The 20,226-nt window shown below is 43.8% G+C and overlaps 1 protein-coding gene across 3 annotated transcripts in view; it reads right to left on the bottom strand.

Annotated features, from left to right (window-relative positions):
• TMEM255A (transmembrane protein 255A) overlaps positions 1 to 20,226 on the bottom strand; it is a 577,786-nt gene that overhangs the window by 13,229 nt on the left and 544,331 nt on the right. The gene's annotated exons all lie outside the window — the stretch shown is intronic.

Below are 20,226 nucleotides of genomic sequence, written 5' to 3'. Positions count from 1 at the left end.
CAGCACATTCCAGACAGGGGCGTGCCACACAGATCCCAGCAATAGCGAGTGAACATGGGGCTGGGGTCACAGGTGACCCTGCAAGCCTTTGGTCCCCTGGGAGGCAGGGCACATCCAATGTCACGCTAGCAGCAGATCGCAGCCCGCCCGCTCAGCTCGCTCCAAGCACAGCCTCGCTCCTCACTGCGTACCCCTGTAAATGCGGCACGGCCGGGGGCCCAGCCGTTTCAGCAAATATTGCTGGCCTTAGAGAACCGACTGGAGCGGAAAAAGGATCAACGTGATCCCGCTCCTCTACCCCTCACAGTGAGCAGGTCTGTGTGGCTCCCAGAATATATGGTGCAGCAATAAAGGCACAAATCGCCCGCTCCCACACAGAGCTCAAGATGAAACCCCCATATGGGCTTGGCTGCCCCACAGCGCCCCAAATCCATACCTATTTCTGATACTTCTGTTAGTAACCATTTACCACTGCAATTGGTCTGGAAAGTGCAAGGTCAGGAACCCCTGGAAACGTATTGCCCCCGAATCTCGAGGTAAAAAGTGGGGCAATTGTTTGGTATGCAATGAAAGAACCACCGCTAAATTCAATAACCGGGTTGAAATTCCCATGGGAGGTATAGATCTTGATTCTTATTTCTCCTTTTATAATTGTACTGAAGTCATGGTTGCATTTTATGAGCAGCTGCAAGGTCCCAGAAAGACCTGCTATAACAGAAAGCACGACTTTGATAGAATAATCCAAAGCCAGAAGAGAACCCTTCATGCAACCAAATATTCCTCCTCCTAGAGCGCTCAAACAACGCTACAAAAACTGTGTCATTATAGGGGTGCTTCAATCCAGCGGGACTCAGAGTACATGCTGAGCCCCTAGCTCATAAAAATTTAGCCGATTTTGGGCAAAATCATCAATCTTAATGCAAACTTCCAGGCGGCTTCTCAAATAAAACTGATTCTGGGGTGTGGACATCCCATTTCACCACAATTTATTTAGCCAGAACTACTTATGAATATTGCCGATATAACTTAGCTGATTTACTAGAGCCGCACACATATGTAATCCATGCCCCCGGCTCATTCTGTATTTTTATTTACAGGAACTGCTTGCTGCTTTTTCTTGAACTACTGTCTGCAGCCAGAAAGCATGAATTAGGGCTTTTCCTTAGTGCCATCAACTTGTACCATTTTCTGGGGGTATTATCTTTCGCTTACTTGGTTTAGATTTTTCCCAATGAGACTGGCATGCTTATGGTCTGTAAGACGTGGAGTACAGCCATGACAACATTTGGCATACCATAACATTGCTGTTGCAGGACACATTTTACTAATAATCAGACTGCAGTGACAGTAGAGTTTGGGCTGTCGAATGGGCAGGAGGTGGTGATTTAAGATTAGCATTGTATAGGCTTGTGCTCAGTGAAACCCAGTACAAATTCTGAACGCTTCAATCAGTTTAACTTTAGGGTGTTGCTAAGCAATGCATTGTGCAGAAGTAGGGAGAGAATCAATACATTGTTCTAGACACACTTATTCAACTACCTCACCAGTAGTTGAAGAATGTTGAGGAAGCCGCTTCACAGCGAAGTCTTTAAACGGTCTTAATGCACTGTCAGATGGCTTTAGGCACGTAGCATAAAATTGTATGTGATTACACTCCCTGTCAAGTCCCACTTGTTCTAGAATAGCCTTCTTGACATGCCCTAAGCCTTTGACAATGTTGAAGCTGGATTGACAGCTTGATGTACTACCTCTTATTTCCCAGACAAGAGCGGGGAAAATATACTGTCTACAACGTTCAGGAGACCGATCAAAATTTCACATCACCCACTCAATGTTTCTGAATAAAAAAATGTAGGGAAATCCTATTCAGTATGTTTTCAAAGAATCGCAAATGGTACATAAAAAAATATATCCAGGCTACAGCAATCAGGTTGGCTGATCTTCTGAGGGCTTCTCCATGACAATACACACAAGATAACTTTGGGCCTTTTTGGCTTGTTGTAATCACAGTCGGACAGGGGCATAAAATTGTCTCGGGCACCAATGAAAAAAGTGGCCCACAGTTGCAAATGGGAATTCATTCCTTTTGTGACGCTGTTTGAATAGTACCCAAGGGGAAGGTTTTTGATAAAATGTGATGCAGATTGTTCATTTTAAAGAATATTTAGTCAGCAACACTCACTGGTCAAAACTATTAGCTGCATAGTGAAGTAACTCATCAAACTGAACCACATTGGCCAAAAAAGTGGCTCACTTTGACCCCACAAACGGGCATTTTGCGTTTTCTGGTTAGGCCATAGGCCTGTTGCGCTATAAGCCAGTACGACCATGTTGTAAATCGGTTTGGCTCTTAACGAACCTGTTAAAGTAGGCTTTCATCATTGAATCGACTTAGGATTTTTGACATGGCATTAAACAGTGCCATGGCTTCCTCCCTGTGTATGCTTTTTCTCAAAGTTGTGGTGCACCTTTTTTTGTGAAGGATTGTCTGACAAGTCAGTCTTGGTCAAATACAGGAAAAGCCTAATAATTGGTCAAAATCAATATTAACTATGTTAAAGCCATATTTTATATAAGGTTGAATATATAAAAAAAAACTAAGCAGTATTCCTACTATTATGACAAGTCTATTGCCAATAGGAAAAAAGATCTGTAAGCGTATTAAAAAACTTAAATTGGTTGGCGATTATGAAAGGACCATTATTGTTAAGATGACCCAAAATTATAAAAACTCGGCCAAGAGGCAAAGAGAGCGTCTATTACAAAAGGACGCATAACTTATGCTCGATAAATCAAAAGCAGAAATGTGGCCATTCTTGGAGTTTGGTAACCTCTGTGAAGAAGGGGCAAATGGAATCACTGGTTAATGTGGTCCCAGAATCATTGTGGGTATCTCATTTTGAAACCTTATGAACAGATGACAAAACGTATTCTATTACTTTGAGTGACTTGGAGGAGACAAAAAATGACATAACTACAATAGATTCTGAGCCTGAATTGATGTACGTTGTAATACTTGGGGCTAGTCAATCAAGAGCTCCCCGACCCAATAACTCGTCAAACAAAGTATTCAAGGGTAACCCGCGTGGATGGGCTTCCATTTTGTCTATTCTTTTTTCTGACATCGGAAAATGTGTATGGTTTCAGGCTACACAGAACATTTCTTGTATTGTCCCCATATACAAGAGGGGTCCCCACTCCGATCCTAAGAATTATCGACTGATAACAGTTCTCGACGCAGACAGGAAGATCTATGTAACATTTTATTTTGTTTTTAAACTTATAGAGGCTTGGGCAACAAAAGTGGGGCGTTTGAATAAATGGCAAACTGGGTTTCGTAAGCACCACAGGACAAGTCTCAATGGATTTGTCCTATGGTGTTGACATGACCTGGTTAAGCGCAGCCATTATGATACTGTATTAATTGATCGCCAGATAGGGGGCACATCTTCCACCTGTGAGAGTAAGCAAGGGGGGGGGAGAGCACCTTCTAGGGGGGAAAGACGCGGGTACACAAATTGCAGTTACACCATGAAAGAATGCCTTGCAGGGAAAAGTGGGGTTAGGGATGCAATGGGTGTACCATCGATCCACTGAACCTGTGTGCGTCAGAAAAGAATATAGAAAAAATACCATATAAACACATTTAGCAGGGATGCCCACAGGCTGAGCCTTGCCCAGGACACCTGCACTTAACACAAGATCAACACACCACGGGTCAGAGAGGAGGGAGACAGGGCCCAAGCTGTGCACCACAGGCAGACCGAAACAGCTAAGATAACACTGGGTGATGCAATAACAAGGCGGCAAGCCAATCCTGCGAGCACTCGGAGGTAGACGGGAAGTGGACCTAAGCCAGAGAACTGTTTGCATGGCCATGAGTGCCTTTCAGCAGGTGGTTATGGGAATGGGAAGCTGAACAGAGTGGCGTTCCTGGGAGGACAAATCAAGCAGTACGTTTCCATGTCCCTCGGATGTGGCCAGCAGTCACAGTACCCAACACAAGGCCAATATCCGGCATGTACTGTGTGTATGTCTCCCTTCCCACCAGAAGCGGGGTGTCTCGTGTTCCTTTCACAAATGGTGCTGACCAATAGCAGTATAATAAAGTTTGAGCAGTCAGAACAAATGTTATATTGTATTACTAATTGCAAACTGATCCTGGGCAGGGTGAGAATTGATGTGGCACCACATGGAGAGGTGATTAGATGGGATACTGTTGATCTCGTAGGTCCAATCACGCTCTACTCTGAAATGTGAAATTTGATCTTCAACTGTGTATAGTTTCGTAGTATAAAACTGATGTTTGCTGTATGCCCAGAGGTCAGCCCTCATCAATCAGTTCCAGTCCACTGTTCTTTTTGATTTGTGCTTGCCCAGCTGTAATAAACAGCGTTGCTTCTTGCCCAGTGTGTGCTCCTTTTTTTAATTATGTTTTCTATATGGTGGGATCGGATGACCCCTGAGTACATTTTTGGGGACCCCAGTGAGATCCTCAGTCCTCCCGGTTAACCGAGGGTTTCCTGGGGGCGTGGATCCAGCGACCGCAGACCTGACTCACATGCATGTCTGAGGAGGCCCTGCAGACGCAGAGTTCACAAAGGTCTGCCTGGTCCCGAGTGCCACATGCTCTCAGTGGGAGGGGTGAGCTTGTGCTGGAGGCTTTGTGCTGAGGAGACTCGAGGGTCTCTAGGATGTGAGTGTAACCGTGCAAGAATGCACTGCAAAGCTGCTGCATGTCCATAGTGGGGGAGGGATAGATTTTGATGGTGTCTAGGACGCATCCTCAAGGAGTGAGACTATCGGCCGTAGTAGTATTAGAAATGAGTGCGTGCCAACCAATAGGGAGTGGACGCAAGTGTGGGCACACCTGCATTAGAGCAGAAGAGGTGTGTAGTGTGTGGAAAACCCACGTCAGACAGGAGTTGCGAGTAATACCAGTGATTGTATAGTTGCATCATTGGGGTAAGAGTAGTTTCATTGAGTTTTTCTCTCTGTTCTGGGCTATAGAGAAGTACACACATGTAGTAGTTAGTGTTGTCTTATAGTGTGGACTTTTGGTGGAACAGTAAACACCAGGAGGTGCCTCATGTAAAATAGTGCACTTGGCATTGTAACAGCGGTTGTGTGCAGACAGCATGATGAAGGTACAATGCCTATTAGTTCTAACATAGGGCCTGGAGAGCCCGTGGAGAGGAGCGTTGGATACTAACACTGAATGAGTGGTTGGGTCTGTGGAGAGGGCCACTGTGATGAGTAGAGTGTCTGGTCGGGCCTGTGGCGAGGGCCAGAGTGAATGCTGAGCTAGGTGAGAGTAGGAGTGAGTGCGTGTGTAAAGGGAGAACAGGGGTAGCTGGGATAGAAAAGTGGAGGGAGGTAGGGGAATAATGGGCTATTTAGATAGACATACAAAAATAAAGGGTACCTGGTATCCTCACAGTCCTCCAGGTAGACTAAAGGTAAATATAACAAATGGACCCGTGAGATTGAGGATGGCAAAAAACTATTCGATCTTGTTTGTACAAAATATATCACTTTATTTACAAATAAGAAAACATTTGGTGGTGCTTCACCAACATAGGCTCAAAATGACCCCAATATATTTACATATATAATAGCTCCTATTCCATCCAATTCACTCCATCATACACACTCATTCATACATACACATAATGTGCTACTCCACTGTACGTGTTTCAAATGGTCATATAACCCATAAGACATTATACCAACAGTTCACAACATTTTTCTGCACCCCCTAAGTGTACTGGTGTGGCTGTTTCTTCTGCAACCAATGGTTGAAAAGCTGAAAAAGGAGGCAGATGAGGCCACGGGAGGGAGCGGACCAAGCTCTCCGCCCAGCCCTATGTTGTCTACCTGTCATTAAGGGCCGCAGTGGGGTACCCCAACCCCCAAAGAGAAACCTCAGGAGAGGATGGTGCACACCGTATCAGGTATTAGTATCCCCACCAATAATATCACCATATGTATGATCTTCGGGAACGGCCATAGGCGATATTAATAGTGGGGATCATTTTTGGGGTCAATGGGAGTGGGGGTGTGCCCCCTGCTCCCTTTAAAAAATATGAGGGTTGCAGGGTGTTCCCCGCAGGTTTAATGGGTTAATATTGCCACAAAAATATGGCGCCATTATTGTATGGCAATATTTTTCCAGGGATATTAACACATGGAACCCTGCACACAAGAGGAGAGAGGAAATACCTAGCAGACATAGAAAGGAATAGGGGACAACAGGTGGACACATTATTCAGTGAGGCAGAGAGAGTGATAGAAGAGGAAGTACAGAGAAAAAGTAAGGAAGAAAAGGGGGAATGGCTATCACAGACAATACAATTCAAATTAGATGAAGAGGAAGAAAATGGGAAGAAGAAAGAAGCGGTGGGAGGGGGCGACGACGATTTAGCCTCAGATGAAGGACTGCTAGGGGACGATTGGAGTGATGGGGACAGAGACGAGTGGATGCCTGACAAAATAAGGAGGCGGGGAGGAAAGAGAAAAAGTGACACGACAGTGACGGGAGTGACAGGGACTGGACCACCTCCCTCCGCAGCAGGATAGAGAAGGTGAAAATGGGAATAACTCAAGCGACCACAGTGGGAGGAGGAATAGGTCCAAAGACACAAGTAATGCCATTACTAAAGAAAGGGAGAGGGGACGCGCATTATGTGCCATGGCAAACAATGGACAGAGACAATCTAATATGCAGCCTGCACTCCCAGGGGTCAGTAAATGGATGCAGGTGCTCGAGAAAAAGACGGCAGGGGTTACATTAGCGGTCGCCGACATGAAAGGTTTATTCGCAGCAATCATAGGAGAACAGTCAGACAAAATTTGGAACCAGGCAGGATACAAAGGGGTGAAATTAAGCACAAATGTCCATGTTGGAGCTCCCTTTAATAACTGTTGAGCAATTTTGGGAGGTTCTGAGAAGTATGTACCCTGACAGTTACGACCTAGGGACAGTAATGGCTCATAAAATGAAAGGACACAAGAGACACGAAGGTCCTAGGATGAATGCATACCCTTGTTCTATCACATACTGATAAAGGGACCTCTGACTGAAGTACAGATCTCATTGGATAAAATTGTGGGCATCAAAGCTAAGCGCTGGCCTGAAATGCAGGCAATGATAGTGCATTATTGCAAACAAAAACAGGAAAGTGAGAGACAGGCGGCAGAAAATGCTACCAAGGCAGAAACCAAACTGGTACAAAAGAAACTGGCAAAATACACAATAGAAGGGGCAATGCTTGTGCCAGATGCTGCAGTAGTGGCGTCTGCACGGCAGGGAGGCTTTCCTGCGGGATATATGCCGCAGCAAGGGAGCTACAATGCACCGCAATACACACCACAATGGGGAACCCCACCACAAGGGAATTACATGCACAGAGGATTTTTTCCTATGGGAAGAGGGTAACCACAGCGAGGAAGAGGGGGACATAGAGGATATGGGTACACAGTCTTTGGACCATGTTATATCTTTTTTTATTTATTTTTATTTGAATGTTTTGTTTGATTGTACAAACTTTTCATTTTATCCTTTACAAGATACATTGACATACATGTTTGTATTTCTTACAACAATCTGTCATTCAAAATCGCACTCTGAAATTTGATTACTGTAAAAATTAAGTTCTTGTCGTGACCTTTCAGAAGATGTGCCCATCGTTCCTCTGTACTCATCTGCTTCTGAGAGATTTTAAAGAAGTCTTTGAACAAGGTTCTTTTGTCCGTCAAAGCATCACAAACCATAATTACATGAAATAGAGTCTCTCTGGTGTTGTCAATTTTACAAAATCGGCAGTCTGTGGTCGTCGTTGTTGGATGTTTTATGCTGAATAGATAATCACGGGTTGGAAGTATATCTAAGCGGAAGCGTAAAAAAAGGTCTTTTATTGATTGGTCTGGAAAACATACTAAATATGGAGGTAACTCATTGAGGGCTCTTACTTCTGTTGAACAGATCATTGCTCGTTTATATTTAGATTGTTTTTCTATTGTTTTGATCCAGTCATTTTAGCATATTGTGGTCTGTTTATAAGCATATCTTCGCTGATGTCTTCGATGTTCATTTTCTTTTTTATCTCATTAGATCAGTAATGCAAGGCTGTTACGCATATTGGGTTCTTTTTTTCTTTGAGTATCTCTAGAGATGGAATGTTGTTCTGGCAAATTATTTTTCTGTACAGTTCCATTTTTTTCCAGATAATGATTGATTCGAGGGATTTTAGGGCCAGTTCAAACCGAATTCTTGAGATTGGAAATGAGTTGGATAGGCCGAGAGTTTTTCTCCAAAATATTGCCTCGTATTGTTGCCATTTCATTGTGTGTTGATTAATTATTGTTTCTCTGGCGTATGATAAAATAGGTACCACTTTTTGTCTATATAATAGAATTATTGCTTTTAGTGACTAGGTACCGAATTTGCAATGAAAATAGCGTCCCAATCGAGCTAGAGATTTTGCCTTTCCCTCAATGTGATTTTTCCATTCCTGCTCAGTTGATGTTGGGTTTATCAATGCACCAAGGTATTTGAATGTTTTGGTTTCTTCAATCTCTTTTTCATCAAGTTGTAGTTTCACACTTTTTCGTCCGGTGCTGTGTAGGGATGTTAGTCTCATTAACCTGGTTTTGGAAATGTTGATTTGAAGGTCATGATCTTTCATGAAAGAGCCTACTTTGTTTAAGGTTTTTTGTAGACCAGATTGTGTTTTGTCCATGACGATAATGTCATCTGCATACATTAAGGTCTTTAGTGGTACATTATTGATCATCTGTGGGTTCGCAAGTGGATCATCGATTGCTTGTACAAAGCCGAAGGTGTATAGGTTGTATAAACATGCAGCTAGGGGGCACCCTTGTTTGAGACCATTCCAGGTAGTAATTTAATCTGTTACTGCACCATCTTTTGCCAGTCTTACTCTGATCGATGTATTAGAGTAGAGTTGTTTAATCGGATTTAGTATGGCGGGAGGGCAGCCCCAAGCCATTAGTTTCAGCCACAATTTTTCTCTATTCACCGAATCGAATGCTGTTTTGAGATCTATAAAAACTGCATAGACTTGTTGTTTCTTTGCTATCACTTCATACTTGATCATATTTAATAGTAGCAGATTGACATTTGTACCGATTTTGTTGGCAAAGCCAGTCTGCCTTTTTTCTAGGAAACCATTTTCTAATGCCCATCGATTGATTTCTTTCATTAGAAATCCAGCAAAGAGTTTTCCCAGTGGATCCAAAAGGGCTATAGGTCTATAATTTGTTGGGATTTTCCTGTCACCAGCTTTAAAAATCGGGATCAGTATCGCCAAGGTCCAACTGTGAGGGATTTGTTTTGTATTCTCTATTAGTTTAAGAAGTTTTGAAAAAAAGGTCGCCCATTCTTCCGGGGCAGATTTTAAATTGGCGTTAGATAACCCATCCGGGCAAGGTGCTTGTGATGGGTTCAGGGAGATGATAGTTTTTCTGATCTCGTCTTTGTCCCATTGTAGGTCCCACGAAGGTTTGTTATTCCAACTGCTTGTTGGTGGCAGATTGGTATTTGCATTGTAAAGAGTTTTGAAGTGTTTGGACCATTCTTCAGCTTCTACCTCTTGTATCATAGTTGGCTTGTTAGATTTACTGTTTAGGAGCGACCACAGCTGTCTGGTGTTTTTCTGATTTAAAGCCGCCAGAATGGCTTCCGCATCCGATTGTTTCTTTATGGCTTTATGTGATTTTAAGAAATTCGAATATTTTGTTTTTCTTTTTTTATTTCGAGCGCAGAGGCTATTGTCTTCTTTTTTTTCAGTTGGCGGACTTTTTTATATAGGGTCTTTTTCATTGTTTTAATCTCGTGGTTAAATTGATGTTTGTGTTCGTTTTGGCAACTTCCACGAATTTTTTTTGGTTGTTGATATTTATGCAGTATCCACTCATAGTTGAGTTTTGAATGATCCGATAAATTTTCATTCTCGAATTTTATCAGTAGTTCGGACATCTGATGTTGTTTTATTTGAATTTTATTTAAGCCATTGTTTATTTCCAGCTCAGGGAGTGTTAATCGTAAAGTTTGGGTTTGAGCGACGGTCCATGTTATAAAGATTTGGTGATGGTCGCTGTTTATTTGAGGATGGTTAGCAGTTGTTGTCAGGTTTTTTAAGATCTTTTCTGAAGTGAAAATATAATCAATAATTGAATTGGACTTTTCTCTAGTCCATTTTGGAGGAGGTTTATCTTGGTCATTTTTTGGTTGCTCAGTCAGTGTTAGGTTTCTGGTACAAGTTTCTTCCAACCATTTTTTGGCTCTTGAGGATAAGTTTGCAGTAGTTAATCTCAAGCCTTCAGGACTGTAGAGATGAATATTCAGGTCACCAGCAATTATAAATTCAGTTGTATAAATTCTACTAATTGAGTCAAATTCATCAAAAATTGAATCAAGAAAAATGTTCTCATGAATTGCTGATGGGTTCCAATAAATGTTAAAAATTGTTAGGTATCCTTTTCAGTTCGGATACAAATAATGATGTATTGGGCCCATGAATGTAGATTTTGTTTTGATACAATTGACCAGGATGGGTCCATTTTTGTCATGATCAGCATACCTGCTGACGGTCGATCTTGATGTTTGGTGATCGCTGGATTCATGAAAATCGAAAAGCCTTCGCATATTACCTCATCTGTCAGCCAAGTTTCTTGGAGACAGATTATCGTTGCATTTTTTTTTAGATTTGGAGAGCCTTCTTCAAAGAGGTGATTTGAACCTCTGGTATTCCAGGAGCATAAAGTGATCTCTTCTGCCTTAATTTCTTTAGCTTTTGGTTGTTATAGGTAGGTCTTAATTCTTGCGTTTTGAGAATCGGCTCGTAGTGTTAGTTTTTGTTTAATTTGAGACAGACATTGTCAAGATGCAATTGTTCAGTCCTGCGAATCGGATGATCATTGTAAGAGGGTAAACAAGTGGTGTTTTGCTTTTTTTCATTGATCTTCTGTTTGTTTTGGTTCAAATACTCTCGGTTCGAATTTATTTTTGATTTTTTTGTGATCATCGATTTAGTTACAAAGACTTCTTCAGTTATAAATCCCAAATCCATTAGGTGTTTTTTTGTTGATAGCACCTGCATCATCGTCTTTTGATTGTTAAAGTCAATATGAACTTGGTCCATCTGCTTTTGTTTGGGAAGTGTAGGACATCAATGTCTCCCGAGGTAATTTGAGTCAGTTGTGGAATAACCGTAAATAGTTGCAGAATGTTTGATCTATTCATAATCAATGATTCAATAGGATTTAGATTGGTTGCGACTAGTGATAGCCGAAAGATGTTATTTAGTTTCCTTGGATCCACAAAAGTTGGTCGAATTAGTGTACATTCGCCCTGTCTCATTCTTGGATACTCGCTTTTATAGGAGTTTTCGGTGTCTACTGAGCTCAAACTTTCCTCAATCGATACTGTAGAATATATAAAGGATATATTAGTGGATGTGTTGATTGAGATTGAGTTGGCGGTAGAGTTCTCCGAATATTCATCCAAGACAATTAATGGCTGGTCTTGAGGATAAAGCAGGGTTTCATCCAGGTCAATTGGAGTACTAGACTCTGCCGGATTGTCAAGGCAGTTCCTTGTCAAGTCAGTTGTTGGGGCTTGGTCGATAGCAGCTAGTAGAGTGTCGAGTGGTTCGTCCTCTCGTTGTGTCGATGTTTGTCCTGAACCAGACGTTGCTTCTTTAAAGTTTGTTTTTGCTGTTGTTGAGGCTTTTATCATGTCTGTTCGTGTTTGTTCTTTCAATGTTTTAGGATTTTTTTGGTTTAGGTTTATAAGTGGTGCTTGTTGTTTTTCAGACAGGTTGAGGTTGAGTTTCCTTAGGAAAGCTCTGGAGCCAGTCTGATGTTTTTTTGCAGTTTTCTTCTTTGGCATTGGTTGATTTCCTAGATGGCCTCGTTTGGTTAGATCGAAAATGTCAAAAGGAGTACATGATGATGGTTCGGTGTTTATCGTACTCGTAGAAGGGTTTGTAGGGTGTACTTGAGTTTCGTATTGTGTAGCTTGGTTTATCACTTTTCCTTGTTTTGCGGATTCATCTGGTGTGATGTCTGGCCCAGGTTTTTTTTTTACTTTGTCATCCAGCATTTTCATTGTGATCGTAGTTAAGGTGTCTGTGAGGTTTTATTTGTCAACCCGGTCGATTCTTGCAATTTCTGCTATTCGATTTTGCCAGGTCCTGGAAGCTGCTGCCTCAAAGCTTAGGCGTTCTTGTATCGTGCTTATGAATGCTTCCATGTTGATTTGTTTTGTTAAAATCATAGCCAGTAAGGTCGCTTGGTCTTTTGTCGCATCAACCATTGCTTCTTGAATCTTCAAGAAGGGTACCATGGCTAGTGAGAGAACAGCCATTAGCGTGTTTTGGAGGTCCAGCATTGTGGTTGGAATTCTTTCTGGAATCTCCGTAGAGGTATTCGTTGTAATTTCGTCTGTTGCAGATTGGTTGTTATCCATTAGTGAAACTTTTGCTGGAAAGGTTTGGGGGAGGGAAGTTTTAAATTGCTTCAATTTGATTTTGTTATCAATTGGAGTGGATGTATTGTTTATGGCCATTGTAATCTTGGACTTTGGGTCTCCGAATATTTCTTTTCTTCGTTCTTGTGAGTCCAAAATTGCATCAATTTCAGTGATGTCAAGAGAAAGGCGGGCCGCTTGGTTTTCTAATTGTTTATTTGTGTTTCTTTGAGGGGAATCTAGCAAATAATAGGACGATTGCCATTGTTGTTTTGTGTTTCGCCCTCTTTGCTGCAGGGAAGGGGTGCTGGAAAAGTCTGGATGTGCTTTTGGATGATTTTTTCCCGCTTTATTAGATAGCTCGGTATTTGGAAAAAAGTCACAGTTTAAGGTTGTTGAAACAGACTGTATGGTTTTATTTTTTTCCTGCTTCATTGTGGATGCTGAAGGAACCTTATCTTCTGGCTTGGGCTCTACCGTGGGCAATTGCAAAGGCTTGTCTGTTGTATTAGCAAAGGCGCTAGCTTGATCTTGGATAGAGCTTCCACCTGAGTCGATCAGAATAGATTTTTTGGGGGCATTGGCTAGTGTCTCTTCTAATTTTTCCTGCAATCTGGTGCGAGGTTTGGTGGCGTCCATGATCTCTACTGCGCGTTAAAAATCAAAATTATACAAATAAATGTAAAGAAGAGTTGTTGAGCTTACCGCGTCACCAGCCGTAAACAGCAGCAAACAGCGACAGCAGATGCCCTTTACACCGACGGGCTTAACGCTGCAAGGGCAGTCGGGTCTTCTTTTTGTCCGTGCTTCCGGGGGGGGGTGGCTTGCTGGGACCACGTGACCCTTGACACACGGCAGTTGCTATGGGCGCTGTAGATGCTCACTTCAAATTGCTACGGCTCCAGCCATAGTCTTACGCGAGTCAGAGCATGTCAGGCAGGGAGTGATTAGAGCTCAAAGGCACGGCAGGGGCTCAGCAATAGCCAAACTAGAGCAGCAAACAGTGACAGCAGATGCCCTTTACACCGACGGGCTTAACGCCGCAAGGGCAGTCAGGTCTTCTTTTTGTCCGTGCTTCCGGGGGGCGTGGCTTGCTGGGACCACGTGACCCTTGACACACGGCAGTTGCTATGGGCACTGTAGACGCTCACTTCAAACTGCTACGGCTCCAGCCGTAGTCTTACACGAGTCGGAGTGTGTCAGTGATTAGAGCTCAAAGGCATCAGGGAGTGATTAGAGCTCAAAGGCACGGCAGGGGCTCAGCAATAGCCAAACTGGAGCAGCAAACAGCGACAGCAGATGCCCTTTACACCGACGGGCTTAACGCCGCAAGGGCAGTCGGGTCTTCTTTTTGTCTGTGCTTCCGGGGGGCGTGGCTTGCGGGGACCACGTGACCCTTGACACACGGCAGTTGCTATGGGTGCTGTAGACGCTCACTTCAAACTGCTACGGCTCCAGCCGTAGTATTACGCAAGTCGGAGCGTGTCAGGCAGGGAGTGATTAGAGCTCAAAGGCACGGCAGGGGCTCAGCAATAGCCAAACTGGAGCAGCAAACAGCGACAGCAGATGCCCTTTACACCGACGGGCTTAACCACATATTTAATTATTAACCCCACGTAGCACATGTAAAATCTTGAGAGTGCAGATCCAGTGTAATTGGTTCACAAAATCAACTTTGTGATTGAGGTTTCTAAATGTCTGTATTACAACTGCAGCTCCTCTACTCATGAAGCATATTCATGTCCAGGCACAACAGACTGTTCATTTGTGGGTATTTTTAGAGCGTCCACAGGCAGCACAGGTTCCACAGCCGGGCAAGACGTCAGTGGCAAGGAGACATGACAAGAGGGACCATGTTATATAGGCCAGAACATGGGGCACATGGTGCGCACCTGCCCTTTTATGCAGCAAGCCCAGGCACAGGCAATTCAAGTGGCACAGCAACAGGGGTTTGGTACAGTACAGTCACCGTGGCAGAAGATGCAGCTTCTTCCAGCACAATCACAAGCACAGATACCCACACAGCAGGGTAGGAGCCAGAAACAAGCTGGGACAAGGGATGGCGGGATAGCAGCCCCAGCTGTGACACAACCTCCAGCAGTAGCAGCAGGGACTGCACTTGTATTGGGACATGAGATAGTGCCCCACTACACCGGGGTCAGCTTTGTCGGGGGAAATCCTTTTCCTTTCCCACCAAGTAACACGCAACAATAGGGAGGCCCACAGAAAACCTGAGTGTGTCCAGCCCTAGCAGTAACTGATGACCCCAAAGAGGAACCCAAGGTAGCAGTGAAAATAGGACCAAGAGAAATCTCCCTTTCTTATAGAGACAGGTGCAACCAAATCTTGCACCAGGGAGGGGGAATTACCATTATCAAACAAGGTGATGGATACGCAGGGCTTCTCTGGGGTGGTGGTCATGGTTACAGTTACATAAGATTTAGCAATAACAATAGGGACGCAACACAATGTAGTGCCACTCCTATATTCCAAAGACACTCCTATCAATATGGGAGTGATTTGCTCAGCAAGCTAAACGCAACAATATCATTCACAGAGAAAGGATGGTGTGAGCCAAGCAAGGCCTTTATTACACATGCATAGCCACAATCCTCTTGGTGGTGTACACACAAAGTAGTGTGCGTGCACAGCCCTTGCACCCAAGCATATTACTATACGGGGTCGAGATCCTACTAGGATGGGTCCTGGGGATACAAGGGAAGGTGTTCTGATTGGCCTCAGAATGTCTGTGCAGACCATAATGCCAGAAGGATTACATGAATGGGGCAACAGTTGTGTTACTGCTAGAGCAGGTAGTGATACGCAAAGACATAATGATCCTGTGTGGAACCGACAATGACAACATGGAATGCCGCACAGTGCTATTCAGTGACCCAACACTGACAATAACAGGAATATCGGATGAACACTTGTTCTCGGACGAGGAAGAGGAGGGAGAAATGGTGTTTCAGATACAGATACCTTGTCCAGTTCAAGTGATGGAAAAACTGGCACCAATACTAAAGCAGTTAGTGAAACAAGGGAACAAACACACAGAAGCAGATCTCAATAAGGTGCCAGAGAAATTATGGACGAAGGGGCCTCATGATGTAGGAGTACTGAAAGGAATAGGGGCAGTGAAGGTAAAACTAAGGGAAGGGGCACTATTGCTCCACGCAAAACAATGCCCATTGTCCAGAGAGCAGATGAGGCATATACTCTACTCTACATGCACTATGGCAGCAGGGCATCATCCAGACATCCTCATCGCCATGCAACACAGCAATATACCTGATAAAGAAATCGAGGGGTGGGTCATGGCGCTTCATCCATGGTATGCACCCTCTAAATGATGTGGTTGAAGCAGAATTACCCTTGGTCCAGAACCCCGCCACAATATTAAGCAACATCCCAACAAAGACAAAGTACTTCACAGTCATTGGGCCTCATTATGAGGTAGGAGGTAAGGGATTACCGGCACCGGTAAGGGTGCCGGTAATCCCTTACCTCCATATTCCGAGGTCCCTTAGCGGGTCCCTTCCTTAACACCTGGTCTGACCAGGTGTTAAGGATGGGACCCGCTAAGGGACTTCAGAGCTAATAACGGTACTGCAAATTGCGGTACCGTTATTAGCTACTTCCCCATTCCCATTGAGCCCTATGGGGGCTCAAATGGGAATGGGGAATGGTTCTCAGAATGGGGACTTACCAGGTCCTCCAAGGTTGGAATGACCCGGTAAGTACCCCTAATAGCACAATGGCTACCTCCTACCTCGTAATGAGGCCCATTGACTTAAAGAATGCTTTCCTTTCTAACCCATTACACCCAGATTCAAGATACTTAACTGCGTTTATGTACCGCAGAACCATATTCAAGCACACTACCCTGCCACAAGGGTACGTCACCTAGTATCTTTGAAAGGGTGATGCAGGGTGGACCTGAGTAATGTACAAATGACAAGCACACTGATCCAATATGTTGATGATTTGTTGATATGCAGTGAGACGGAGGAAGAGTGTAGAGCAGATTCAGTGCACTTTCTGACATTTCTAGCAGATAAGGGATACGGGGTGGACAAAGCGAAATTTCAATATTTTAAGGAAGAGGAAGTGCATCTGGGACAAATAATATCCATTGAGGGGCGCAGGATAACACCAGAGAGGGGACAGGCAGTACACTCCACAACTCGCCCACGCACATTGAAGGAAATGGAGAAGTTCCTGGGGCTTTACAACTATTGCAGGGCATGTGTGTTCTATTATTCCACATTCACAAAACCCCTATTGCAGGGCCTTAATGAGGCACAAAGAGAAGAGGGAACTAAAATGGACATCAGAAATGAATGAAAGCTTCATAGAGTTAAAAAATACACTGACCCATGCACCAGTGCTGGTGACCCCAAATTACCGAGAAACATTTTTATCTGTTCTTGCATTCCGACTGCTCAGTGATGACGCGGTCCTCACACAAAAGAAGCTACAGGGACACAAGCCATTGGCACATAACAGTGGTATTCTATACCCAGTGATACAGGGACACTTCCTTTGAGAACAAGGGCTCGTGGCTGCAGCATTTGGCATAGAGAAGGCAGCGACAATCACCATGGGGTGCCCCATAGTACTCTAAGTGGAGCACTCACTGACTTCCTTGGAAAATCCAAAATCACATTAACCACAGAAAGGGACTAAGTCTACGAGGTAATACTGACTAACCCAGACATTGAGATAGTGAGATGATGTGTGGTCAACCCAGCTTCATACCTAGCAGAACCTGTAGAGGAGGGTGAGTATATACACTGTAATCCCCTCCTCAGCCTGGCCATCTGTGGACTCTGGCACCGCAAACAAAAACACATGCAGTACACAGTCATCTTTAATACAAGTTCAGAAAGATACACTGGAAGCACACAGGACTCCTACAATCAGCTTGCCCTTTATAGTCTTTTTGAGGATGATGCAATAAATCCCTTCTTGTCGTTGATTGGTTGGCTTATCTGCCACTCACCAAGCCACATTAGCTCATTTTAGGCACGCTTCATCTGACTGACACATAGGGCCTCATTACAAGTTTGCCAGTCTGGGACCTACGGTACCCGTAAGCTTGTTGGTACCGTAGTTCCTGGACCGGCAAACTACGAGTTCTGCTTGCGGGTGCCATTACGGCTGCCAGGTCTGACCTGGCGATCGTAACGGTGCCCGCGAGCAGAGCATGTCAGATGCACCGGCACCATTCTGAATGGTGCCGGTGCATCCGACCTCCCTATTCCCAAATGGGAATGTGGAGCATTCCATTATGGCGCTCGCGAATGGGCAATTACTGGGTCCGGCAGGTCCGTAATGGCCTGGTAATGTCCCATTCGCGGACACGGGAAAAAATTGCAAGTTTGGCAGCAACCTGCCGGTTTTACCGGCAAGGCTACCGCCAAACCTGTAATGAGGCCCATAGACCGATAAGCCCAATCCAGACTCAGCTAAACATAATTATACATTCTTTAACGCCTGCCAAGAACCAGCTTATCTACTTCTCGAGGTATTGCCAAATTTACTTGGCAGCTAGTGCTGTCAAAAACTTCATGAGTTCATCTTATTTGCTGCTAAGTAAGCAGCTGTTCTGTCTAATTGGTAGATGCCTTTATCTAATTTACTATCATTCATTGCCTGCTTTTCCTGCCAACATTTCTAAATATACCATCCCAGACATACTTATCTACAGTGAACTGCTTCCAAAGTGTTATTCAACATCAGAATGATTAAGGGCTTTGCACACCTGCTTTCAAGACACCATTTTGTATTTGGCATCCATCTTAGAAAATATCTCAGTCTGTTCAGCCTAGACGTTCAGCTACCAAACGGCAAAGCAATCTACTTTTGTACATAACAAATTGTGTATCCAGTTTCCAGAATATATATTTAGATATTCATGATATGCGTGCAATACCTGAGACACCATCCACTTCCTGGGTCATTCTGACCCTAAAAATACATCGCCTAAAATACATCTTTTACCTTATAATAAAAGCGCTACAATTCTCATTTTTACAATACTGGAACCATTGATCAACCTGTCATGTTATCTGCCAGTTTGAGACGGGAGGAGGTCTGGTACCCCTCTCCAACACCATTGTGCAGTGCATATGGACAGAATGGAAGAGAACATGCAGGTAAAAGAAGAAGAAATAGCTGGGGAAGACATGGTTTATATTGACGGGTCGTCGAGTATAGATCCAGAGACAGGATGGAGACATACTGGAATGGTGGTAGTGTGCTACATAAATGGGGAATATGTAATACCATCCCAACAGTGACTACCCTCACACTATTCAGCACAGGTACTGGAGCTAGTGGCAATGATCAGTGCATTAAACATGATGGAAGGACAACCTGCTAACATGTTTTCGGATTCCGACCTATGTTACATCAACAATACATTCTGGGTTGGCACAGTGGGAAAGGAGAGGGTTCAGAAGAAGTGATAGGTCTTCTGTGCAACATGCAGAGCTACTTAGAGCGTCAATTGAGGCCCTAAAATTGCCAGTAGAAGTGGCAAAATTAAAATGCACTACCCACACAGGTAAACAAGACAGAATATCATTAGGAAACGAAATGGTCGGACAGAATAGCGAAGCAGCCTACTTACCTGAGGGACATACCAGACGGTACTCTGGGGCAAAATAAAGAACCCAATTTATGGCTGCAGAAAGAAAGTTGGATGAGGAGGAAGGGAGAGAAGAGAGTTTCAACACAATACCCATCGTCCAAATCATAGAGCTGCAAGGCGAGGCCCCAAAAGAAGAAAAAGATTTAGGGATACAATGTAGGTGCTTACCTTCACCCACAGATTCAATTAGACACAGGGACGCCTGTAATAATTGCTATGTGTAGCGCTGGAATAGCTGCACTACCCCACCCATAAATCTAAAAGTATAGCAGCCAAAATAAATGAAGGATGGTATGTGCCAAATGTGCATGAGAGAGTGGCGGAGGTCATGGGAAACTGTGTAAGTTGTCAACCATTTCTCTCTGGTCATACTTTGATAATGACCAGGGGAACAATACCCTGGCCGGAAGGGCCCTTCTGCCATTTGCATATCGACTATGTTGATATGCAAGACCGATGTGCTCCTATAGGTACATGATAACTCTTGTCTGTCCATTCTGACGTTGGCTTGATGCTGGACCCTGTGCAAAAACGACATGAAATCTGCAGCCAAATATGTGGTTAGAGGGAAGTGTTTCCGAGGTGGAGAGTATGTGAAGAGATAAGGTCGGATAGTAGCCAGCATTTCGACAAATGCCCTTTATGTTGAGATAATGCATCTCTTAGAGATAAACCATAAGCTTTGCACAGTGTCCCATCACAGGTGAACAGGTTTGTTGAATGGCTCAATGGTTTACTGAAAGAATGCTTGGCGAAGCTAACCTCTGGCTTCCTTGCCTCCCCCTTGCACTTTTGGCCCTCCGTATTTTATTTATTTTATTTCATTTATTGCATGTGTTGTATGCCCAAACCCAGGGGTATCACAGTGTAATTTTACTTGGTATTAAACTTGGTTGTTACAGGCACAGTACAATGAGCTTGTACAGTGAAATACAAAATGACAACATCACTCAGCAAAGAAATGAAAACTGTTACATGGTGAAAGATTCTAGCTGCAGGCTTATTACTGGAAAGGAATACTTTGTTACTTGGTGGACTGTTGTCTAGTTTCATATAGGCATGCAGTCTTGGTATT

This window comes from Ambystoma mexicanum, chromosome 5p (genome assembly GCF_040938575.1).
Source record: "Ambystoma mexicanum isolate Mex_15411 chromosome 5p, UKY_AmexF1_1, whole genome shotgun sequence".
Classification (NCBI taxonomy): domain Eukaryota; kingdom Metazoa; phylum Chordata; class Amphibia; order Caudata; family Ambystomatidae; genus Ambystoma; species Ambystoma mexicanum.
This window is presented reverse-complemented; position numbering and strand designations above follow the sequence as displayed.